General features: G+C 40.4%; 1 long non-coding RNA gene across 1 annotated transcript; it reads left to right on the forward strand.

Moving 5' to 3' along the window:
- Window positions 1-2,921: 2,921 nt before the first annotated feature.
- On the forward strand, window positions 2,922-26,427 carry LOC109365658. Its single transcript, XR_002111370.1, has 5 exons — window positions 2,922-2,976; window positions 3,179-3,221; window positions 8,319-8,411; window positions 25,275-25,452; window positions 26,303-26,427. It is a non-coding gene; the product is annotated as an uncharacterized LOC109365658 (long non-coding RNA).

Below are 26,427 nucleotides of genomic sequence, written 5' to 3' on the forward strand. Positions count from 1 at the left end.
ATACTTGCTTTTTTATCTCCTGTTAGTTAAATTATGTGACTTTGGATGTAGAATTTGATTAAGGTAGAGGCAACAATTGACTTCCTTGGAAAAATAAAGCAATTCGCTCATAATTTATATTATTTTTCATTTTTTCAGCACTGTAAATATTCAATTTTTAATGCTGATCTAGATTTAATTACAATATTCATGAGAGCTATGCCGATCTGGTTTTCTCTGCTTGTTTTAACAGATTTAGAACATACTCATTTTCTTTATTGTGGGCTTGGGATTTTTAATTACAGCATCGCAAGCTTGCATCACGTATAAAAAATATTCTGTTCCTTCATCATTAAAAAAGAAGCAACTGCAATTTGTTTATCCCATCACCACTGCAGTTTTACATTTGATAAATATCAGCTCAAATTTGCAAGTACCATCTCAGCCTTACTGTCTGCAAGTAATCTCAGCAGAACCAACAAGTAGGATTTACAGGATGCTCAGTGGCATGAAAGCAATCTTCCTGTTAACTTAAAAGAAATTCAGGTCAGTCATTATAAGGAAACAGTACAAGGAGTTCCTCAGTCTTTCCTTAATCATTGGTGAATTTTTTACACATCCCATGTCAAAATATTATAGAAAGGAAAAACATTCCTTTAAATGACACTTTGAAAGATAGACTGGGGCCACTAATAGCTCGTCTGAACTTCTCTTTTTCGGCATGGTGTTACACTACACACGGCTTATTACTATGGAGAAAAAAAAAAGAGTTTTAAACCTGTGTAGATGTTATAACTGAAGCTAGGATAACTTGCATTCATACTGTCATGAAGCACCCAGTGGTGATCACAAAACAATTCTGATTCGACTCCAGTAATTTCCTATATGGGAGCACCATGTGAGGAAACAAGTTAATGTTTTTTTGCCTTTTTGTAGAGGGAAAGGAACAGCAACATTATGCAGCTGCCTTTTTTCCTCATGATCCTTTTTGTTACTAAAGATCCGGCTCAGGCAGCACCACAGCTAACAGCCTGCCTGCATTACTAGCATTCTGCAAATTCACTCATGAAACAACCTGGGCTGAGGAAAAAACCTTCACTAAGCACCTCTGCAGCATCTCTGGGCTGCTGGAAAAGAGCCACAATCTGCTTTGCACTGTTTCAGACTAAAACACTCATTCTGGGTAGAAACCTCGTCTTTTTCTTTGACACATCCAATTGTCTGCTGAGCCTTGAAGAAGTTTGTATTGATTCAACCTGCTGCCAGCAGAACATAGAGCTCCACAGTCGTAAGTAAGAAGAAACAGAACTGAGGCAAAGGCTAACTACTCGCTCAATGTAAGTTATAACCTGAAAACAGACAGTTGTCTGCAGGGTGCCGTGGGAACAGCTTTGCACTGCCTCTGATTGACCAGCTGCTGTCAATACATACAGTTCCCTTCCACAGAGATCTCTCTGCAACATTTGGCAGTCTCAAGTATGACCTGTAGCAATGCCAGCTGAAATGGTGGCTCAAGAAGTTTATTACAATAGTTTAAATCTGCCCCAAGGAATAGTAAAATAAATTTCCGTCTCTCTTTGTAATGTCTCCCTGAATTTACTTTTCATACTCAACAAGCTACAGAGGCTGCTCTGAAGGTAATATTTCGTATTTTATTATGCTGGTCCACAAATTCAGGAAAATGATGGTGGTACGGCAGTAGAGATTAAACCTTTCCACTGTTATAACAGGTGGGAGCAGAGGGCAGTCTGACAAAATGCCCTCTGACATGGAAAAGAATATGAAACAAAAGTGCATCATTGAATTCCTCCATGAAGAAAAAATAACATTCATTGACATTCATCAACCCTTGCTAAACATTGTGGAGACCAAACAGTGAATGAGAGCACAGTGAGACTGTGATGAGATTCAGCAATGACAACAGCAACAGTGGATCACCTGCCTTGCACAGATTCTGACAAGTGCAGTATGCACACTCTTGTTCTTTGCTGGCAAAAACAAACGTAGCAGTGACTGTACTGAAAAAGTGTGTTTTGTAGCTGAGAATTTGCTTTATGAAACAGTGTAATCATGCTCTTTGTATGTATTGTAGTTTCCATGAAAATAATATTCTTTGGAGCAACCTATGTATTTACAACTACAAACTAAGTGAGCAAGGGGATAGAAAAGTGAAGGACAACGTTCTGAAAAGTAGAGAGGAAGATTCATATCTAGTCTGTTTTCTTTATTGATGCTCAGCTCTCTCATGTTAACATTCCTAAACAGTCAAGTAGTTCTTTGTCATTAGGAGGGAGCATCCTATCCTCTGTCTATAGAATTTTCCTTTTCTTTATAAGCATTTATCACTTACAGACAAAAGCAGTGAATTAGCCTTGGCTTCAACTAGTACAGAATATTCAACAAAACAGGATTAATTTTTCTGCTTTCTGAATCAGCTTTCCTGAAAATATTAAATGATGTTCAAAGTCATGCATTTCCACTTTAAGACTGTCTGTCTTAAAGTCTGGAATAATTAAAAGCTTTGTAAAGCTGCAGACTGACTACATAGCTGAAAATTCGGTTCTGCAGGCACAGTGCGATTTTCTATTATAAGCTCCAGGACTAGAAACAGAACTCATGTGGATACTAAAGACCAGCACAAAACTCAGTGCCTTCTGCCACTCAGGCTTCTCTTTTGTCACATAAATGTAAACAGAGGATGACTTGCACAGCAGGTTTTCCAAATTCTCTACAATCTCCTACCCAACCTAAGAATAAAAAATTAAGAATTCACATCAAAATGTACATTCCCAACTCAGTCTTCACTGACTTGTCTTAATTCATCCAAAAGAAGTTCCCACACCAAAATCACTGTAACTTCACAAGACTGACAGAGGTGAATGATTTACACACCTTCCACCCCTCAGCCCTTCACCAGGTTACAACACAATTATTGCATCACACTTGAACTCACTAGAAGAATCCTAATTCTGTACTGCCTTGAATCATGAATGCAAAGTAAGTATGGGTCATGATGATGCCGTTTGGATCTGAGTTTGGATCTCTCTGCTACAGTAGATGTGACTGAACGAAGGGGAAGAAAATGAAGATTCAGTTGCACTGGGGAAAAGTGTTTTGTCATCTCAGTAACCTAAAGCAGTAGTAAGTTTGCCTTGGCTGGCGAGTTCAGCTACTTTCATGACCCTTTTTTTTTTACCAGGATAGCAAAAATAATGGAGGCCAATGCTTAGCCATTTGCACAGGTAAGGAAATCATTTTAAAAAAAGAACAAGAGTTTATGTCACAATATTTTATTAACTGAGTGGAAAATGGTGAATCTAATGTTAATTTCAATCTGTGTGCCTGGAACTGTTCTGGAAAAGTTCTTGGAGGTGCATGTCCTGCAGGTTTGAAAATCTGTGATGCTTCAGCTTTCTTCAGCTTTTTGTTTAGCAACATTTCTGCTTTAAAAAAAAAAATCAGACTTACATTCATTGAATACATGAAAAAGATTGAACCTACTGTTTTCACTTTGCTTCTTTTCTAATCGTTATAAAACTAGAGTGTATGTCTTTTATATAACTCAATTTTAAACAAAAGTGGTGAAAGCGTTGTTAAAGGCTTGTACTGTTATGTTCTGAATTCAGCCAGTTGCTTTTATTTATCTCATTAACTGATGATGACTTACTGAAATAGGGGTGTGATGAAACCTCAATTGGGTTCCACTCACGTGAAAAGATGAAACTTGGGTCTGTAACCAACACTATAACCAAACTAACATTTATTTTCAGTGGGAGGGCAATTTTAGCAGCCAAGCAGTTTTGGGGATATTGTATATTTTGATAGACCTCCAAGCATGACAATTGCAGCATCAGGGCATCAGGGAACACTATGCAGTGCAGAGCAGCAGTCTGCATCTCACCCAGCCACAACTGATGAGTGTTATATAAACAGTTCAGTTCATCTCTCCCAGACTCTGGATAGCCTGGTCTAGTGGTTGGCAAACCTGCCCATGGCAGGGGGATTGAAACTAGATGATCTTTGAGGTCCTTTTCAACCCAGCCAGTCTATGATTCTATGATTCTTTTAGGACCATCATTGTTAGCTCTCCACACTCACTGACAATTTAAAATAAGACAAGAATGCTCAGCTGCTCCGCCTTCTGAGAGCCCAGCCCTGCTCTCTTGCACAGCCAAATTGTCTGCACATGCTGTAAAGCACCACACTGCATAACTTCTGAGCACTGTATGTGCTTTACACTAGCTTAACAAGCTAATGTTAAATTTGTCATTAAAGAAAGTGAGTAACAGAGATTTGAGATACAAAAGCTCTTCATAGTGGGCAATTACAGAGAGTGATTTTGCCTCTTACCATAACGTGTTGAAATACTAAGCAGCATAACACAGTTAGAGGCTGGCATTGTTGTCAGAATTTAGAGAGCTTTGAAGTTAAACCAAATCTTATTTATGGGGCTACATCATCCTTTGGCAGGCTGATTTGTGCTAGAAAGCAAGAGTTTATTAAAAAGAATTGCAGTTACACGTATGCTGTGTAGCACAGCAGAATTTTACTTGTTTATATCTCATAGCATGCATTAAAGGAACATCAGAGAAATTATTGTGAGGAAAATATCTGTCATATGTAGTTCTCGGATGCATTGGCTCCCCCCTGAGCTGGCTTACTGGACGTCATCATGTTTTAGAGTTCACTATGAAATGTTTCCAAACCAACCTTAGCCCCAGCTGAATGTTCATTTCTTATCTTTTCCTTTTTATTTATGATTCACCACATTTATTAAGATAAAAGCTTGCACTGCAGAAATAGACTAAAGTATACCCCCTACACACAAAATGATCTCCAGATTACTAGCAAAATTGCTGCCTTTGTATACTTATAGGCTGATGTGATAACTGAAAATAACTTCCATTAGCACTATAAAAACTCCAGCTGATACCAAATGAATTTCATTTGATACCAGCAGAGAAAAATATTGGCTACTGAGATATTCTTTGTTCATGGTTATTTACAGTTAGCTAGAATCCATGTGCCTTTCAGGATTCAGAAGTCTCCAGATGTTTTTCTTTACATCATATTCTCAAACATAAGCTTTTCCTTCTAAGACTACCAAGCATTTGTACATTTATGCGAAGTTCTTCTTTCTCAATCGATCTGTACAGCTTCCATGTCTTTGATTGTAAAAACCATTTGTTGTAAAGAGTACATATGAGCTTGTTTATTTTCTAGTTTGTTTTTATCTTATTCCCACACAATTTTCTGAAAAGATTGTCCTCTAGATTCATTGAGTTTATTCCAGGCAATGCAATTTTTTTCCTAGTATCTTGCCAAACCATAATGCAGAACCAGGGTACATTTTCACTAAGACAAGACCATCAGTGAAAGATCTTGCACAATGTTTACTAAAGGGCAAGTCACAGAGACCATGTTACAACATTTTAGGTGATCAGCAAAAGAGATTCACCTTAATGGTGAGTTTGAGTGTTCTGCTATTGTCTGATGGTTCTAGTTGCCTTCTTCCAAAACACAGGCAGAGTTTCAGTGGTCACAAAATTACCACTGTGAAAGAACGTTGCTTAGATCCAGCTGCAGACTGATTTGGGTTTGAAATCACTTACTCAGGTTCTATAAAACAAAAGAAAACAAAACAAAAGAAAAAGAAAAAAGCATGAAAGGAAATTCAAAGAAATTCAAGTAGTTAAAATTTGTTGTCTACGTATTTTTTTATACAAGAATAAGATCGAAAAGAAGAGGCCAGTGGATTGCTTAAATGTAAGGTTCATTGTTGCTGAAAGAATTCTTTAGAAATAGTTTTCTTTCTTAATAGTTTAAGTAGTGCTTCTTGGTTTCTTTCTTAAATTTAACTTTAATTAGGAACTGGACTCCTAGAAAAACACTTTACAGGTTTTATTTTGCCTGTTGTAATTCTGTATTTTTTATTTTCTATATGTTTATTTTTTTTCCAAGTTTTTATTTTTCTGTTATGTTTTTTATTCAAATCTAACCAAATAATTTAAATCTTCTCTATGTTGAGGTAATAAATAAAGACATTTTCAGAGAGAGAATCTAATCCAGTATAAAGATAGCTATCTATGACATGAGGGAGGAAGAGCTCTCTAGGCTTTGCCTTTTGACTACAGCATGAGTCTAAATGATTAGCTCTTGGCAGACATCTGATTTTCCTGTAGCTCACAATGGATGAGATATATTCTACATAGGACGCAGTTTGTTTCATGCTTTTTACCAATGACTCGAGTGATAGTAAAAATTATATCCTTTGGGCTCAATTGCCAGAATGTTAACATATCATGAATGGCTATTTATGACGGTCTGTGCTATTTCCTTATGAGTTAGATTTTCTATTTATAAACCCAGCAGGTCCTAAATTGTTTTTTTTGTTGTTGTTGTGATGTTTCCTTTTTTTTTGAAAGTGATGTCTCCTATTTTTTGTTGTTCTTTGTCTTTTTTATTAGATTTATCTTAAGAGAATGCTAGATACATATTTATGTTCCATTTAATCCCAGCTATGTGGAGGACTGTTTCCAGAATGCGTACTCCACTGTGGCTTCTTCTGAAACCAGCAAAGTTTGAATGCATTCTACTTTTCTGAAAACCAAGTCAGAAAATATGGGTAGAGATTATATTCACATTTCCTGAACTTTCATACTCACATTTATGTCTACAAGTTTGAATGATCTGGGTCCTGCTTGAGGAAGCTGACTCGGCAAACATGGCTATGATCATCACACATGCTTTCCTAGTGTGGAGAGCAAGACTATGTCTTCCCAATAAGAAAGAGTGCCCAGATATTTAGTTAAGTGCTGAGCAAACTAGTATCATGGAATATCCTAAGTTGGAAGGGACCCATAACAGTCAACAAGTCCTCATTACAACCCAGCATTAATATCAGTTAGATTTCAAGAATGACACTCAGACAGGTCAAGCTGGCACTATGTCTCCTGATCATCTGGTTAGCTATCCAGATAGCAGTAGGGATTGCAGTGCTCAGCTATGGAGCTAGTTCTGCTGCTGAAAGATTTCTTTGCCATACCACAGCAAGCCAACTTCTGCTATTTCCTACTTGGATGCAGTGGTTGCTACAGAAGAACTATGTTCCCTGGTATGCTTCTGTAACCAGTATGGAAGGAAGAAATGCAATTATTTCAGTAGGACACTGTGCTGGAAAAAATATACTGAAACATCAACTAATTTCTTATATGCATGCTCTGCAGTTTTTATTCTAGGAAAATATGTTTGAGATAAAACTAAACACAATTAAAGTCAACATTTTTAACTCAACATTTATAAATTTCACCTCGAGTACATTAGATGGCAGGCAACTTCCCAATGTGTCTATTTAAATACTTTGTGAAGGAATTTTAAAAACTTTAGGAAATTTTTTCCAGTAAGACTTTATTGAAGTGGCTCTTACTATAAAATCTTCATAGTTTAAATATTTGTGGTTTGGGTTTGTTTTGGAGTTATAGGATAATCTTTCAAGTATAAACTTCTTGACCACCCAGAAATAACAGATGAATTGCTTATGCCATACTCAGAAAATAAACAAATTGTACTATTATTTCTTTACTTTTAAGAATGTTTCTAGGATATTTATTTCTCCAGTCTTCAGGCTTCCCACTTAGATGTACCAAAATAAGAACTTGCTCTGGACATTTCTGAAGAAGCATCTATTGCATGTAGTTTACTTTTCAGTAGGAGTTGGAATTTTTTTTGTGTCCTGAAAACAATAGAACAACAAAGTAAAACAATGGAAAAAATGAAAAGGAGCAGCTTGAATGCAGTTGTTTTCTTTTTTTTAGGATTGGTTCAGCTGGTATGACTTAAGAATTGAGATATTGTTTTGGTCAGCAGTAAAATCTGCTACCTAGTAGAGTGCTACTTACTAGAGATAGTCACACATTTCCTAATAATGGTAATATGAGATCTTGAGGCCTGTATCATTGTTAGTTCTCCTTCCATAGTGTTCTGGAAAATGGGACTAGTGAGATTTTCATCTTATAGTTTTGATATATGAAACTGATAGCAAAAGGGGAACAACCAGAGAACATCAATGAGTGTGGGTCACTCTGAAAGTGATGTCTCCTATTTATTTCCATAGAAACTCCAACAGATACAAAGAGTACAATAATGCTGTTTGAGTAAATCCTCAGTTACATAACACTATTGATGGTTAAGCACTTTTGTCAGCAAGGAACAAAAGCCTGCACTCTGCAGTCATAAAAATCCTCACCAGTGTAGGTGATCCACACTTCCACAGCTGTTATGACCATATAATTGCTAAGAAAATGTTGCTCATGCACTCCATCTTCCATCATCCCAAACAGATGGAAGTCAGTAGTGCCTAATCCAGACCACACAGTGGATGAGATAGGACAGTCCAACCAAGACTGGCAATGTGCTCCATGATCTTTAAGCAGGTAAGAAGCCTGGCATTATCATTTTGCAAGAGAGAAGTTATCTTTTTCTTTGGTCTGATCCGGGAAGTTCAAGACTTCAACTTAGTCGGTGTCATTATTTAGCAGACATTTGATGGTTTGTCTGGGTTCCAGGAAATCCAGAAAGATCAACCCTTTCCTATCTGAAAAGACAGTGCGTATCACTTCACCTACTGAGGGCTGCATCTTGAATTTTTTCTTCAGTGAAGAATTCATGTGTTTTCACTCAACGAACTGCTGTTTTGACTCTGTCACCCCACATCTTGCCAGTGGTAACAACGTGATCCAGGAAACTGTCACCTTAAGCCTTGTATTAGTTTAAGACGTCCTGATAAACTTGTATATGGTGTTCTTCCTGTTCCTGTGTGAGCATTCACAGGACACACTTGATGCGAACTTTGCAATATCCCAGTGTTGCCTCCATCATTTCCAACATATTGAAGCCAATATTCCCTGGACATAATCTTTCAATTCACATGGATGAGCTGATCGAAACACTTTTTGTTTTGTAGTGTGATAACTGTGCATGGTCATCTAGAACGTGGTTTGTCTTTCACATCACTGTTGCCACTGTTGAAATGTAGCACTCACTATGTTCACATCTGTTTTTTGATCTCATTTAGCATCAATAAATGTGAATGGGTGCATTTTTTTTCCACATGGGAAAATTCATTGGCATGTCTTTGCTTCACACACCATGTCAGATGCCACTGTGTCACAATGGCCCTGTGCTACCATCTGTTGCACAGGAACAGCATGTAATGGAATATTGATGGGAAGGTTCAACCTCTTCTGTATACCACAAACATCTGCCTCTGACATCATGGGCCAACATAATAAAATAGGAGGCATTACTTTCAAAGTAGCCCTCATATTTAATACTGGTGGAATAAAGAAATGCCTTTGAGATTGACATGATAAAGTTCAAATAGTAGAATAGAGCAGAGCTGTCTTAGCCTAAAAAATAAATCAGGGAAGTTTTTACTTATTGATCTACTTAGGATTGAAAGGGGAGCGTCTGAAGATGAAAAAAAGCATGGACAGAAGGATGTATAGTCTCCAGTTTACACATAAAAGTAGATGTAGGAGGACTGTCATGATCAGAAAGATGGAATAAGATTAATTCTTGGCACTTATTTACTCCAGAGCTAGTCAATGTTTGTGCTGGCAAAGCTTCTGCTCTATGCCAGGTAATGACCTTCAAAGCACCTGGCATCAAGGTTCATTCAAGCTGACAACTGTCCAATTTACAAAGGTAATGACAGCAGAGGAGTAGGGATTCATAAGCTAAGGCAGCTTAAGCTATACTTACTGTCAAATAAGTGCTTTGTTTCTATGGAAAGAAACAGAATGTCAGGCCTTTAAGCTCTGATCAGATTGACAGATTGGAAACATAATGCTGAAAGATTGCTTACCCTGCAGCTAAGCCTGTATTTTTAAAATGAGGTTATTCTCTGAAAAGTGACTGAATAAATGGCCCAATTTTTATTTTATTATTTATTTGAATTTATGAGCATATAAAAAGTGGGTAAACTGTGTTTTGACAATTTAAACCCCCCACAAATCAAAGTAAAAAGGGAAAACCAGAAGCCAATACCATTATGTTACCAGACAGCGGTAAGGAGGCAATCCTTATAAAAGATTATAGAACATCTTACTTTCTGATTTTTCCAGCCTGAATCACTCTTAAATCTCAAAATAAAATTATTAGTTCTGTTGTATACTATGTTGTTAAGACTTGTCTGTTACAGACTTAGAGTACACTCACTGTTGCTCTCATCTCCTACCTTTGCTAATGTCTTCGCTGATAGCAGCTCTACCATTACTTTCCACATTTTTATATCAAGTGCTAATATTGATTCTGCACACTTTTAAAATTCCATTCAGACCTTGTAGAACAGGTTGGCCTCTTTCTAGCTTGTACAGCCTCAGGATGACAAACATTACCTAGCACAGCAGGTGATGCCAGAAATTAGTTAATGGTTCTGTTGATGATGGACATGCCTCACAGAGCATGAACTCCCACTCACATATTTTCTGTGGTTCTGCAGTGCTAACAGCACCAAAACAATCTTTGTTAACTCAGAAAGGAAGCAGGTGCGAACAGATGGAAAAAGCCACTGCTGCTCTTCAGAGAAATATTTTTCCTATTGCAAAACTTCACCAATATTCAGTTCAGCAGTTTAGAAAGAAAAGCATCCAGTGTTATTAAGGCTGGATCCTTAAGTGGTCAATGAAGACGAGAAGTTTTGATGTCTGTTGGATGTTTGAAGTTGTCAATTTGTGCAAGATAATCATTGTTCTTCTTTGCTGTTCATATAAGCAGAAGTCCTGGGTGTTTTGCATCTCTCTTCCTCCTCTTGAACTTTGCATAGCAGGAATGACACCAGTGGTGACCAGTATTGTATTTTAACTGGCTACTAATTAGGTATCAAGGCTAGGATGATCATCTAATCAGTGAAGGGGACAGACACCTTCCAGGCCAGAACTTCTCACCTTAGGCAGTTGTTTAATCAATGGATATACAGATGGTATATATACATATATCCAGGAGCTTGGCTAATATAATTTATATTGGAGGAAATGAGAGAAAGTCACTCACCCTGTCCTGGGCTCATGAGATGAACTCCTGATGGAGCAGATCTCCAGAGAGATCCTTCCCCACTGGCAGTCAGCTCTTAAATGGGTCTAGGAGAGGTGGAGCCAGGCTCCACCCCTTCCTGCAGCACAGGTGAATTGCCTTCATCTGTGCTCCTGTGGCTGACTCATTGCTCGCCTCAGGTGATCAATCAAAGGTTCAGGCCATGATTCAGCAGCCCCATACAGCAGTTTAGGTGTCTGGGTTACCTGAGATGAATACAGTTCTGGAATTAGAAACACAGAATCAGCAAGATTGGAAAAGACCTCCAAGATCATCTAGCCCAAGTCCAACTATCACCAATATTTCCCACTAAACCATGTCCCTCAGTACAACATCCAGTGCAAATATCTCTTGAACACCTCCAGGGACAGTGACTCCATCATTTGTCTAAGCAGCCCATTCCAGTGTCAGACCTCGCTATAGGAGAAGAAATTTTTCCTATCATCCAACCTGAACCTCCCCTGGTGCAACATGAGGTCATTCCCTCTAGTCCTATCATTATTACACAGGAGAAGAGGCCAACCCCTATCTCATCACAATCTTCTTACAAGTTGTTGCAAAGAGTGATAAGGTCCCCTCAGAGAAGAGCCTCCTCTTCTCCACACTGAACAATCCCAGCTCCCTCACCACTCCTCATAAGTCTTGTGCTCCAGATCCCTCACCAGCTTCATTGCACTTCCCTGAACATGCTCCAGGATCTCAATATCTTTCTTGTATTGAGGAGCCAGAAACTGAACACAGTACTCAAGATGTGGTCTCACCGGTGCCAAGTACAAGGGAATGATCACTTCCCTGCTCTTGCTGGCAACACTATTTCTGATACAAGCTAGGATTCCATTAGTCAACTTGGCCACCTGGGCACACTGCTGGTTCATGTTCAGTCAAGTTCAACCAGCACCCCCTGGTCCATTTCCTCTAGACATTCATCCAGCCACTCTGTCCCAAGCCTGTAGCTACGCCAGAGGTTGTTGTGGCCAAAGTGCTGGACCCAGCACTTGGTCTTGTTGAACTTCATCCCACTGGCCTCAGCCCAGCTACCCAGCCTGTATAGATTGCTCTCTAAGTCCTTCCTACCCCCAGGCAGATCAACACTTGGTGTCATCTATAAACTTACTGAGGGTGCATTCAATGCCCTCATCCAGGTCATCAGTAAAGATATAAACACCACTCCTGTCTGATCGCCAGCTAAATGTGACTCCATTTACCACTACACTCTAGGACCAATTATCCAGCAAAGTGTATACCTGTCCAAGCCACGGGCTGCCAGGAGAATACGGTGGGAGACAGTGTCAAAGGTTTTGCTGAAGTCTAGGTAAATCATATCAACAGCCTTTCTCTCATCCACCAGGCAGGTCACTTGATCATAGAAGGAGATCAGATTGATCAAACAGAACCTGCCTTTCATGAATTCATGCTGCCTAGGCCTGATCCCCCCAGTTGTCCTGCACGTGCCAAGTGATCTCCCTCAAGATGATTTGCTCCATAACCTTTCCTGGCACCAAGGTCAGACTGGCATGCCTGTCGTTTCCTGGATCTTCTTTACAACCCTTCTTGTAGATGGGAGTCAGGCTGGTAAGACTCCAATTCTCTTGAACTTCTCCAGTTGACCAGGAATGCTGATACAAGGTGGAAAGCAGCTTGGTTATCATCTCCACTAGCTCCCTCAGCACTCTCAGGTGGATCCTATCTGGTCCCATGGACTTGTGGCAGTCCAGGTAGAGTAGTAGATCTCTAACTTTTTCCACCTGAATCATGGGTGGTTTATTCTGATCTCCATGCAAGTCTTCCAGGAGAAGAGGTAGAGTACCCCAAGGATAGCTGGTCTGGTTTTTGAAGACAGATGTAAAGAAGGCATTGAGAACCTCAGCTTTTTCCTTATCCTCAGTGGCCATGTTCCCCTTTGTATCCAATAAGGGATGGAGATTCTCCTCAGCTTACCTCTTACTGTTAATATGTTTGTAAAAAGATTTTATTCTCTTTTACCCTAATGGCCAAGTTGAGTTCAACCTGGGCTTCTGCCTTTCTAACTTTCTCCCTGCATATCCTAACAACTTCTTTATACTCTCCCTGAGTTGACCATCCCTTCTTCCACATCCTTTCTTCTCTTTTTCTCCTGGAGCCTCAGGAAAATGTCCTTGTTCATCCATATCTGTCTTCTTCCCCACCAGCTCATCTTGCAGCACAAAGCAATAGCCTGCTCCTGTGCCTTTAAGGCTTTCTTCTTGAGGATGAACCAGCCTTCCTGGACCCCTTTAGTCCTCAGGACTGAATTCCAAGGGACCTTCCCTACCAGTGTCCTGAACAGTTCAAATTTCACCATTTTCCAAGTATCTCTAGGAACTATGAAGAGAGGCAACTTCTTGGTTGCTGAGCCGCCTCCATCATATTTGGAAAACCATGGCTATTTGGTGAAGTCCTCGCAGAAAAAGGGACATATTACTCTCATTTTAAAGAAAGGTACAGAGGAAGTCTACAGGCTGGTGAGCCTCACCTCTGTGCCTGGGAAGATCATGGAGCAGATCCTCCTAGAAGCTATGTTAAGGCACAGATGAGACAAAGAAGTGATCTGAGACAGCCAGCATGGCTTCACCAAGATCTTGCCTGACCAACCTGGTGGCCTTCTGTGATGGAGTGACAGCATGGGTGGACAGTGGGAAGGGCAACAGATGTCATCTATCCAGGCTTCTACAGAGCCTTTGGCATGGTCCCTCACCACATCCTTCTCTCTAAATTGGAGACGTATGGATTTGAAGGATGGACTCTTCGATGGATTAGGAATTGGCTGGCTGGATGCAGCCAAAGGGTTGTGATCAATGTTTCTGTGTCAGGGTGGAGGCCCATCACGAGCAATGTCCCTCAGGAGTCAGTCTTGAACCAGTGCTCTTCAACTTCTTCATCAATGACACAGACAATGGCATCAAGTGCACCCTCAGCAAGTTTGCAGACGACACCAAACTGGGCGGTGCGGTCTATATACTGGAGGGAAGGAAAGCCATCCAGAGGGACCTGGACAGGCTGGAGAAGTGGACCCACGAAAACCTAATGAGGTTCAACAAGGTCAAATGCAAGATGCTGCGTATGGGCCAGGGCAATCCCAGGTGTTTATACAGACTGGGGAAAGATCTCCTTGAGAACAGCCCTTCAGAGAAGGACTTGGGGGTTCTAGTGGACAAAAAGCTGGACATGAGCCAGCAATGTGCACTTGCAGCCTGGAAGCCCAACTATATTCTGGGCTGCATTAAAAGAGGATTGGCCAGCAGGGAGAGGGAGGTGATTATCCCCCTTTACTCAGCTCTTGTGAGGCCCCATCTGCAGTACTGCGTCCAGGCCTGGGGCCCCCAGCACAGGAAGGATGTGGAGCTCTTGGAGCGGGTCCAGAGGAGGGCCACTAAGATGATCAGAGGGCTGAAGCACCTCTCCTATGAAGAAAGGCTGAGGGAACTGGGCTTGTTTAGCTTGGAGAAGAGAAGGCTCTGAGGAGACCCCGTTGTGACCTTCGAGTACTTGGAGGGAGCATATAAACAAGAGGAGGAATGGCTGTTTGTGAGGGTGGATAGTGATAGGACAAGGGGAATGGTTTTAAACTGAGACAAGGAAGGTTTAGCTTAGATATTAGGAGGAAGTTTTTCACACAGACAATGGTGAAGCACTGGAACAGGTTGCCCAAGGAGGCTGTGGATGCCCCATCCCTGGAGGCATTCAAGGCCAGGCTGGATGTGGTTCTGGGCAGCCTGGTCTGGTGGTTGGTGATCCTGTACATAGCAGGGGGGTTGAAACTGTATGATCATTGTGTCTTTTTCAACCCAGGCCATTCTATGATTCTATGAGTCTTTATTCTACACTTTAGTCTTGGACAATAACAGAGTTAAGAACGACCCCAGCCATGTTAAAATAATAACAAATCTTGCAAACCATTTAATATTCTCAGACAGATGGTAAGCATATTTGTTCTCATGTCAGGATTAAATTGCTATAATATCATTACCTGAAACAGGCTTCTCTACTGTTTGCTTCTAGAGACATCTTATTTTAATCTATTCACTTATTGATTGGAGGATGTTTCCAAGGGACCACTGAAGTCAATGAAAATTCTAATCAGCAGGCTTGTATCAAGTCCTTTATGGTTGTGCCTTAAGCAGACCATGAGCAGTACACTTAACTTATACATATAGTCTCAGGTTTAGTATATCCTAACTCCAGTGCTAAAGAATGCAAGAGATACTATTTAACTGGTCAAAAAAAGATTCTTATATCTATTCATTCTTCTAGGAATCTCCTATATAGGATGAGTCCTATAAAATGATGAGTTCAACAATATGTATATTGTTTTAAGCTCTTCCTCTGCCCTTAATAGTGGAAGTGAGAAGGATCCACATGATAAGTAATACCACAAGTCTATAGAATACTTGTGTTTATTTAATATATTTGCACATGGAAACTCAGAACAATTTCTGAACTTTACTATAAATAGTTAAAAAAAATTTACTTCCTATTTCATTTAGTTTTCTGCTTAGAAATACTTCCATAAATTTTGCTTTTGCCATAGAATCTGGACTGGCTTAGAGTTCAACAGAATTTCCTCAAGATGAGGAAGCCCTGGTGAATTTCTTGGAGTTTGTAAGAATTTATAGGGTAAAGTTTTCCTAAAATTTTTATTATTGTCATTTAAAATTTCATACAAGCTTGGTATCCATTTGGCCTATCTATCTTGCTGCATTTACTTTGCTTGTTGTCTAGAGAAAATTTCCTCTTCATTTCTCCCTTCTTTCTCACATCTACCTCTTCTTCATCATTGGTGCTCTGCTCATCTGCTTTCTTTGAGATACAGTTGTCTTCTGCCGTCTTCCATATCCTATTTGTTCATCCTATTCCCCTCTCCTATTTTTGCTTTTTCCAAGCCACCAACTCTACTGTCTCTTTGCTCAAAGCATAGAGTCCTCCTGAAAGAGTAAGGTGCTCCAGTAGTGTGACTGTAAAATCTGCAGTGGTCTAGTTTAAAACTGTCAGGTCATCAACTCACTCCATCGCTTTCTGTATACATAGACTTATTTCTGCTGAACAAAAGGACCTGGATTCTTACAGTACAATAAGAATCTGTATATTCCTCGGAAGGTTTGTGTCTTCAGTCACACAGCAGTTGCTGCACTGACATAGGCGGGCAAAATAATGGTTGCATTTCTTGTTGATACAACAGAGAAAAAGAACATGAGTTTCCACAATCTGCTTATTTTTGGTGCCTGACTTAGGCATATTGGAGCAGTAGCTGAGGCTCTTAACACTCGGTGAGAGGGAATGCTCTTTCTGCCCAGCATAGTTCTCAAAACATTTGGAAAGCAACTGTCATGCTTCTCTCACTTAAGGAAATAAATGTATTTAAAATATATGGTACTTATATTTAGAAGCATCAGGAAAGCTGAAGAGTATCCCTATCTGAGTTTTTTCATGGGAAAACAATATTAAGTTTCTGCACTAGGTCAAGACTGTGTCTTCCTGAGCCCCTCCTGAAAATAAGCAGCTCCCATATGCAGTCCCCAAATTAGTGCCCTGGGATGAGCTAAACAATAGTTCACCATTTTATGGCCAAGGATGCAGGAGACACAGAGCCAGATAAGGAAGCAAGATGCTATCAGCAATCTGCCTTTTCTCTCTGCCATCTCTGGCTGCCCTGGCAATGGTTGTGAAGGGGCATGCCCTCATCTGATCTTGTCTTGGGCCTTCTGGTTGTTTGAGTTTCTCCCATGCTGGATGAATGCTCCAGTGCCTAGACATTTGCAGAAGAGATAGGAGCTGTACTAACGTAAGTTAAGCTAGACCTGAATGTATCCATCTTTGGTTTTGGTTCCCTAAGAATTTAAGCAAGTGCCTGCCTAAAAGTAGAAGAAACACAGAAAGAAAAGTAGAAGCTCCTTCACAAAAAAAAAGGAGGTATCCATCTCCTAGAGACAACCATTTCACAGGCTATTAATAATTAGCATTGTAGACTATAGAGGGAATTTCAGGTTAAGCAGGAAGAGAGCTGAGATACTTAAAAAGCTAAGCAATCCTGCAAAATGAAGGGACCAGATTACCATCTCACCCTAGGGTAGGTTTTAATCAGTACTAGTGAGTGCTTCTTCCTCTGAGGCTGAAAATGCCAGGATAAGGTTTTATCTACGCCTGCCTCTCATGTCAAACGTAGACGTATCTGCATATGGTTTGCAAACACAGGGTAGGTCCTGTGCCTTTGACTGCTTATTGCTGCAACTCTTCTGTGACAGAAGACTGAGTCTGGTACTGAGAGGGAAGTAGGGTTTTTGAGGGGAGAGAAAGAGTGGCTACACCAAAAGGATTGTACAGAAAACAGTGCTTTCCGAAAAACTGTTTTGCTTCAGCTGCAAGCGTGGTCACTGGACACATTTGCAGCACATAGCAGCCTTCACAGTTCTTCAATCCTAATATATTTAAGTGAGAACAATGTCTTGAATAGTTGGAAAAAAACTTGTTTACTTTGCAATGTCGGGATATTAAACTGTGGAATTGCCCAACATATTTGAATCTGTTACAGTTACAGAAATTGTATATAGCCCCGGATTTTGCAGAAATAGGATATACAAACAACTAACAGCATAATTAGAGGCTAGATATCATAGCAAACCAACTTTTTCCTTTCCATGCAGTTCCTTTTTTCTTTGTGCATTAGTTGCCTTTGTTTCTAAGTTGGAAAAAAGGCTAATTTTCTCTACTAAAGCCCCATTAGTACTGTGCAATATACAACAGTGCAGCACCCTGGCTCTGTTACAGAATGATGCCAAATGAAGCCACTAAGGAATTAACTTTTTCCATATAGAAAGAAGCATGCACGCTTCACTCACTGTCCTGCACCCAATTTGCATAGGGAGAGTAGGCACTTCTCACCATGTGGAAACTGTTAAGATGATTTGAAAACAAATGTTTTTAATTGAAATTGTCACTGCCGAGCCAGACTGCTGTCTGAGGTATCTTGCTGAAAAGTGACAGCAGCAGCAGGGAAACGATGTAAGAGATTGTAAAAGCAGTTTCCATTCCACACTAATTCAGGGACCACATATGGGCAGCTTTCATCTTGTTTATTTTAAGAACAATCAGTCCCTCAGTGCTACGAGGTGGGAGCTGGGAAGGAAGAATAGCCTGGGCCCAACACTGGTGTTCCACACCACTCTGGCACTGAGCTGCTGTGTTGTTGCATCATCATTCCCCGTGCATCTCTTTCCTTGCAAATTCTGTCATTGTTTTGCCTCTTGACACTGACATTTCACCAGGAAAAGTTACAATCTTTGTGTAATGCATCTTTAAGAATTGCCACAGTAACACTGCAATCAGCACTGAAAAATCAGTGAAATAATACTTTGCCTTGGTACATCAGCTGTGAAAGGCTCCATTTCCCTCCAGTTCAACTCCAAACTTATGACCAAGTGTGTGTATTAGCCAAGTGTGTCTCCAGTGTGTCACCACCAAGGAGCAAGGTCAAACTGTTCCATTCATCCTGACCAGCAGAGATCACAGCTGTGGCACATCCACACCACCTCCAGTTCTCACAGGAATATGGATGTCTGGGCTACCTTCCCTAGGAGTGTGTATCTAAAGTGGATCTTAGCATCTGGATCTGAAAAATAATGCTAAGCTGGTTTTCATGTACCTGCTCTTCAGCACTTCCCTTTCAGCTCCTGCTTCAGCCTTGAAAGCTCCCATGAAAAGCAATGTCATCTAGTTTTCTTCTGATTTCACAGAAATTTACATAGCCAAGTGTGAGGGGGTGAATCTCAGGACTAGGATCATTTTGATTTTGTCAGCTTTTATGAATGAGACTATGAATGAGAATGAAGGCTTTATCTCTTTTGTAGGAGGCAGGGAGAACAACATTTGCTAAAGCCAAGTTGATCTTTCTGAATTCGGAAGATACAGCATTGCCAATTCTGTCAAAGTGGTCTCAGTTATGTGAATAAACATGGTAATATATTCACACAGGCTAAAACTATCTGCAAAAAGCTTCTACAACAGTTCACAGCATGAGCAAACTACATGCAAGCCTTTTCTGTTTCAGACAAAGTAGAACTGAAACCAAAGAACTAGCGCAATTTTATATTCCAGTTCAAAGAATTATATAACACTTGCACTGCTGCTGAATCCATAAATAGCCTTCCTCCTTCTCCCGTGTGTGCTCGCCTCCCTAGTTCTTGAAATATTAAATCCTTTTTGATAGCATCCCTTGGACTCTCAGTTTAAACACTGCATGAGCAAATTAAGTTTGCATGTGTAGTGTAATGTCCATATGAGGTACCCGTTCATTTTACTCGTATGCATCTTTGATGCCAAAATGGAAATGCTTTGGGAATTCTGCAGACCATTTTGGACTCATCCACGTACGGCAACAAGCCAACAGCTGCATCTTCCTCCTGCGATGGGGAAGCACATCTCTGTGCCCTGCTCCAGGAGTGCTCCCTGGGCATGCTCCATGCTGCAGGTTGGAATCAAAACCCAAGTAAATATCATCTCTGTTGTCCCTGTGTCCAGTTTCTATGGGAAGGGGAGCTAGCCCCTGAAAACAAAAAGGGTCACTTGCAACATTCCCAGTGCCAGCGGCTCGGGAAAGCAGGACATGGTGCAGCTTACACTTGCACTGCTGTTCGCACATATTCAGGGTCTGATCAGCACTGCCTTCCCACAACGTACTAGGCTTGATACCCCAAACAGCTTCTTCTGTCATTGCACCTCAAGTCACATTTTAAGCACATATCCCCCTGCCTTCTGAGAACGCTTCCAATTCTAATTCAAAAGTCATCTCCTTTTGGCACAGACTTGTGTCTCCACAGTTTTGTGATGGAAAATTATGAGCTGAGATAAATAATCATGAGCCTGTGGTAGCAGAAAGAATGATGTCCCCTAAAGGAAGGAATCCTCAGCAATTTCAGTTGTCTGCATAATTAATTTTTTGTGTCCCTTATTTGGAGTTTCTGTCACACTTTGCAAATCCACACCAGGGCATTTTAATACTTGCTTTAGGGCATGATCCATTTATATTTTCTCAGACCCATTCTGGGAGCCTCAGTCCCACAGAGTAGATATTATACATTCAAGGAATCTTACTGATACCAAAACGACTAACACAGTGAGTGCAATTCACTGCATCAATAAGCTACGTGACTTACTAGATAAATTACCATTCCTTTGCAAATGCATTGCAGAGTAAGGCAAAGGCAGTGTGTTACTTTGCAGAAGGAAGGGAATGAATTACCTGAAACCTTTCTCTTACTGCTGGCTGAGCTTTGGGGAGAGCCAGGGGATAATTACTGTTCTTTCTTCTGAAAGCTGTGCATGGTTCAAACAGAAAGTATCAACTGTTCAGGGAGTGGTAAGCAAGGGACTAAGCACAAGAGGTGAACTGAATAATCATAGGACAAGTAAATGCCAAGTAGATATGGTCTTCACGTAGAGTGTCCCATTCCTCCAGCTCATATACATATTGCTGTTAATATTAATCTCAGAGTAAAACTCAGTACCAGCCATGAAATGCTAATCATGTAGTGAAAATGGTAGTTTTTATGCCTGTTGTTAAAAAGTCAGACTTGCATGTTGTTAAGGTTTAACCCAGCAGGCAGCTCAGCACCGCACAGCCATCCACTCAGTCCCCTCTGGAGGGATACGGGAATGAACCAAAAAAAAGGTAAAACTTGTGGGCTGAGATAGACAGTTTACTAGGGCAGAAAAGAGAGCTAAATCAATTGTAATAATAGTGATAAAAGAATATACAAAACAAGTAGTACAGTAAGGAATTTCTCACCACCCACCAACCAGTGCCATCCCCAGAGCAGCAGCAGCCCCATTGGCCACCTCTCCCAGTTTTACTGCTGAGCAAGATGCCATATGGTATGGAACATCCCTTTGGCCATTTTAGGTCAGCTGTGCTGGTTGTGTCCCCTTCCAGTTCCTTGTGCATCCCCAGATCCTTGCTGGCATGGCAGCATGAGAGGCTGGAAAGGCATAGACTCTGTGCAAGCACTGCTTTGCAACAGCTGCAACATCAGCGTGTCATCAACATTATTCTCATCCTCAAACCAAAACACAGCTACTAGGGTGAAACTCAAATCTATCCCAGCTGAAACTAGAACACATCTAAAGACACCTTTCAGTTCTCCCCATGCTTCCACAAGTGTCTGTCATGTCTTAACTATTCGATATGAAGCTATATCCTATTCGCTAACTAGAAGTTATAATAATAAGGGATAATAGGCTGGCAATTTTTTATTACTTACATTCATCTCAGAAAGAGCTGAAATGAATTTAAACTGTATTTTCTTTGACCTAAATGACATTGTTTGTGAATTCATACCTATAAAGCGTGTTATTTTTGCCATGACTGCCATATGAAATCTTTCAACTTTTTCCATAACATCTGTTCTATATAGAGCGTGAGGAAATCTTTTTTGTTTTCCTTTGTTTTGACTTCTTGTGTATTGTTTCTTTCACTTTTTTTAACAGTCAGAATGTGTAATGTGTGTTTGGGCCCTGGCAATCAGTGCTCTTGCTGCCCTTCCTCCGAAACAAAATTTATTAACTTGGAGTTCCCTCTGAATTTAATTTTAGTTCCCCTAAAGCTGCTGCTGTACCGTGCCTCCTTTCAGACTGACCTCTGCCATTTCATATGCATTGCCCTCTACCAGAGCTCAGACTTGTTTAAACAATGCAAAGACATCACTGCCTCTCCCACCTGAGATGGCATTCTGCTCCATAATTATGAATAATCCCCCTAGGATGGTATGTGTGATTAGCTTAGCAACTGAGCTATCTGTGGGACAATAAACTGAATCAATTTTAAAAAATAATAGTTTAATAGATTATAAGGCCACAGGGGCTGCTGTGTTTACATGGGTTATATTCCAACAAAACAAATGGAGTAATTCCTGGCTGAATTAAATAGTATGTTTTTGTAAGAGATTCAGTTTTGAATTGAAGATACATCCCTTGGTAAATTGTTCCAGTGATTAATTACCTTTGCTATTTACAACTGCCTATCCCCCTTGAAATGCCAAATGTCAGCTAACAGTTTGAACACCTAACCAGAGTTCTTACTCCTTCCACTGGGTTAACAACTTCTCCAGCCTCAAGGGGTGAGTATTCTCAGCTCAGCAGAAAGCCTTTTGGATTTTGATGGGTTTTTTGTTTGTTTGTTCTTGGTGAACTGTTTTTTGTTGGTTTGGGGTTGGTTTTTTTAACAGGCTGAAGGGATTGCTTCCATAAAGCCTCATGGCAGAGAATATTTTCCATACTTGTAGTCATTCTTGATCTAAAATCTCTTTAGATTTCTCAAATTATCCTTTCTAAAAGTTCTCCTTTTTTGTCATCCCTTGTTTTTCTTCCAAAGCCTGGCACTAGCATGGGGCACAGTATTCTGCAAATGATGTCGTACCTCCTTGCATCTTATCTGCATTCTCAGCCAGTGCATCTCAGTGGGAGCTCGTATTTAGTTTGCTAACCAATAAGACTGCCCAAAAATCTTAAAATGTAGCTGCTTTCCAGTAGAAAATATTAAGACTACTTTTCCTGCTTTCTGTCATGCTTCAACACACACATATATAAAAGACCCAGCAGATAAAATGCTTCAATTAAGACTTGCTGCTACAATGCCCCTTGGGTATGACAGCTTGCTTCTTCTCTGTTTTCTCAGTGGGTTAGGCTTCCTGGACAGGATAAGAGCTGAGAAGCAGAGAAAAAAAGCAGTGACGGGAACCGGAGCGGTGAGAAACAGAGCCTTGTCCCCAGCAAGGCGTTGATGCTGTGCTTCTCCCACCACATAGTGTGTCCCAGTGCCAAGAGGAATGATGGGGGCACAGCACAGTGCTGTCCAATCTGACTTATACAGCAGGGTAGCAGGCCTACCACTACAGTTCTGGTCTTCACCAAAGCTTCTGTTGCTCAAATCACAATCCCCTCCTTCCAAATCCACATCAAGAATGCATGACCCTTCAGAGGTGAGGCTGCAGACTGGGAAATAAGCATACGAACTGGGTGCACAGCGTGGTGGGCAGCAGAATGGCTCAGTGTAGTCACTGCAACCAACCCTCCCAGGCTCCTTCACATAGGGAAGGGACACAAAGCAGCACCAACTCCCCTCTTCTTGGTTTTCCATTTATACTGTCCTGAACTCTTCAGTGATTCATAAAATCATATAATCATAGAATAGCTTGGGTGGAAGGGACTTCAAAGATCATCTAGTTCTATCCCTCCTGCCAAAGACATGGAAGATCCCCGGTTTTTGTTGCGTTACATGAGATGGCAACACAGTTTTCTAAAGCTGCTCAACTTTTCCCTGTTTATCATTTAATGAAATTCTAGTATGATATCTAGGATATAGGTACCAGGAAGGATACTGAAATGGAGGACTGAGAAACTCAGAGAATGAGGGAGCCAAGGTAGAGATAGTGTGATGGGGGAAATGGCAACAGAGAGCAGGGACTGGTGAGGGGACTAGGCAAGGAGCAATAGGTGGAGAGGGTTTATATGGGTGGGAAGAAGCTGGCCATGAAAAGAAAGGCAATGGCAACGAGCATGAGTGGAGAACACTTGGGTCTTCAATGAATGCCATCCCTCTCTTTGGCTGTAACTGACCTGTGGAAAAACCATGGCAACACAAATGAAAGATGGTGAATTCATAAGAAAAATAAAAAATAAAATAAAAATAATAATCACACACACATCCCCCCAAAAAAATAAATAAATAATCCCTCAAGAATACTTCTGCACAGACAAAATAATGCTGTTTGGCAACTGCTGAAATTGGTTTTCCACTGGAAAAAAAATGTAGCCATACCTGTTATGGAAGTTTCAGCTCTAGCTCAGTTTCTGCTCAGCTGACAGTTGGGTGAAGCTCTAGGCACCAGGGAATGTTCCAGTGGGATGCTAGAGAAAATTTCCTCCCCAAAGACTGGTGGTGCATTGGAATAGGCTTTCCAAGGAGATGGTGGAGTCACCATCCCTTGAGGTGTTCAAGAACTGTGTGAATGTGGCACTGAGGGATGTGGTTAGTGGGCATGATGGGGAAGGGTAGATGGCTGGACTAGATGACTTTTGAGGGCTTTTCCAACCTTAATAATTCTGTGATTCCATGACATGGTTGCCACCCAAAAGCAGACTGCCCATGGCCCCATCCAATCTCGCTTTGAATGCTACCAGAGATGAGACATCCACAACCAATCTGGGCAACTTGTACCAGTGCTTCACCAACCACCGAGTAAAAAAATCCACCTAACATCTAATCTACATTCCCTCTCTTTTAGTTTAAAGACATTTTACCCTGTTCTATCATTATCAGACAGTATAAGTTGGTCTCTCTCCCTTTTATAAGCCTTGTTGAACCTTATCAGTATCATGTGAGGCCGATTCTTGAGCATGTCCAAGTCACTCTGGATGGCATCCCCTCTTTCTACTATATTAACTGCGCCACTCAGCTTGTTGTGGTCTGCAAACTTGCTGAGGACACATTCAATGTAATTGATCCCACTGATCATGTAGAGGATTATTTTACCTTTGGAAACCTTAAAACCTGAAGAGAAAATTAATACTCCCTCCTGCCAAGATTTTATATCTGTCTTTCAAATACTTTCCTTTGCTGTCCTGTAGCAGTCTCACTTGCTTTCATTTGTATGCTTTCTTCACAGCTCCTTGTGTCTTTGCTGGCAAATATAAGTATTTTCTAGTAAAAGTTTTGAAAACAGCTGTTCCCTCATGTTGAGTCAGTCACATTGCACTGATATGGAGTATGTATGTTGTTTAAACTTAAAATAATAAAATACTGTATTGCTGCATTTTAACCCAGCAAGCAGCTAACTGTTATACAGCCTTTCACTCCTTCCAGTGGGATGGGGGAGAGAACTGGAAAACATAATACTTAGAACTTGAAGGTTGAGGTAAAAACTATTCACTAATTCATGAAAGGAAAAGTAAAATAACAGTAATGATCATAATACTTATATCGACCTACAAACAAGTGATGCAATTTCTCAACACCCACCAACCAATGTTCAGCCAGTCCCCAGTCAGCAGCTTCCTTCCAGCCATCTCCCCTCAGTTTCATAGTTGTTGTTCTTTTATATTATGTCATATGTTATGGAATACTCCTTTGACCAATTAGTCAGCTGTCCTGGTTCTATCCCTTCCTAGTTCCTTATGATCTCCAGTTATCTTTCTGGCAGGATAGCATAAGAAGCTGAAGCATCCTTGGCTCTGTACAGCATTGTTCAGCAACAACTAAAACAATGGTGTGTCATCAACACTGTTTTTCTCCTAAAGCCTAAACACGGGATCATCCCAGGCACTATGAAGAACATCAACTCTGTTCTAGCTGAAATCGGAACATGCGTACATTTCAAGGTATCTTTTTTATTGACATACTCTGAAGTATATCATATGGAAAGTTAACTTTCAGAACAAACTGAGAAGACATTACAGATCAGTAGTTTCAGATAAAATTATCCCGACTATGATCCTCGGCTGGTGTAACTTGTCAGGATTTGATCTCTCTGTTTTGTATTTGTGTTTATAGCGTACCTTCATATATTACCAATATAAAAGATGCATAAAAAGAAAAAATCAAGTGAAGAAGTCAGAAAGAAACAGACAATTATTTCTGTGTCAAACAACTTACTGAATAGAATGTCCATTCTATTCTGGTCTGATATTGCAAAAGATATTTCATAAGGTTTTGCAAAATCAAAACTATAGTCAGCTCAGACAGGCGGCTGCAGTGTGGCAGAAAAAAGCTTGGACTCTGCAGATGAGGTGGTTTTGATCCCCATCCCTTGCCATTAACTTTCTCTTAGAGCCTGTCTCTACTCACTCCACATATTCACAATAATGTCTGCAAAGTATTGATTACAGTAGAAGATTCAAGGCATTTTATTGTCATTCCTTCTTTATTCACTTCTTCAATGAAATGGGAAAGGGGGCTCTTCAGCCAGAACCTTATTCAGCTCCTCTTACTAGAGGGAAAGAAAAATAGGTTATGAGTACGCCATGCATGTGAAAAGATAGTAGAATGCTGATCATCGCTGAACAAAAGATATATTTTTTTAAATAGCTGATTTTTTTCATTGTGTAGCTCTGGCCACTAATATATTGCAAGGAATAAAGAGGAGCTGAAATAATAGAGCAAGAGCTGCAAAATCAGAATATCAAAATTTGTACTGCTTTTTAAGTGCTTTATATTCTGACTTGATGTCAGGTGTTATTTACCGGTTGGCAAGCGAGCTCAGAAGATGAATATTGGGAGTATTTCATCATTTCAAGCTGGAACAGTGGGCTGCCTGACAGCAGCATTATGAACAACTTATAATTTCATAATTAAAG

Source organism: Meleagris gallopavo, chromosome 1 (assembly GCF_000146605.3).
Source record: "Meleagris gallopavo isolate NT-WF06-2002-E0010 breed Aviagen turkey brand Nicholas breeding stock chromosome 1, Turkey_5.1, whole genome shotgun sequence".
In the NCBI taxonomy this organism is placed as follows: domain Eukaryota; kingdom Metazoa; phylum Chordata; class Aves; order Galliformes; family Phasianidae; genus Meleagris; species Meleagris gallopavo.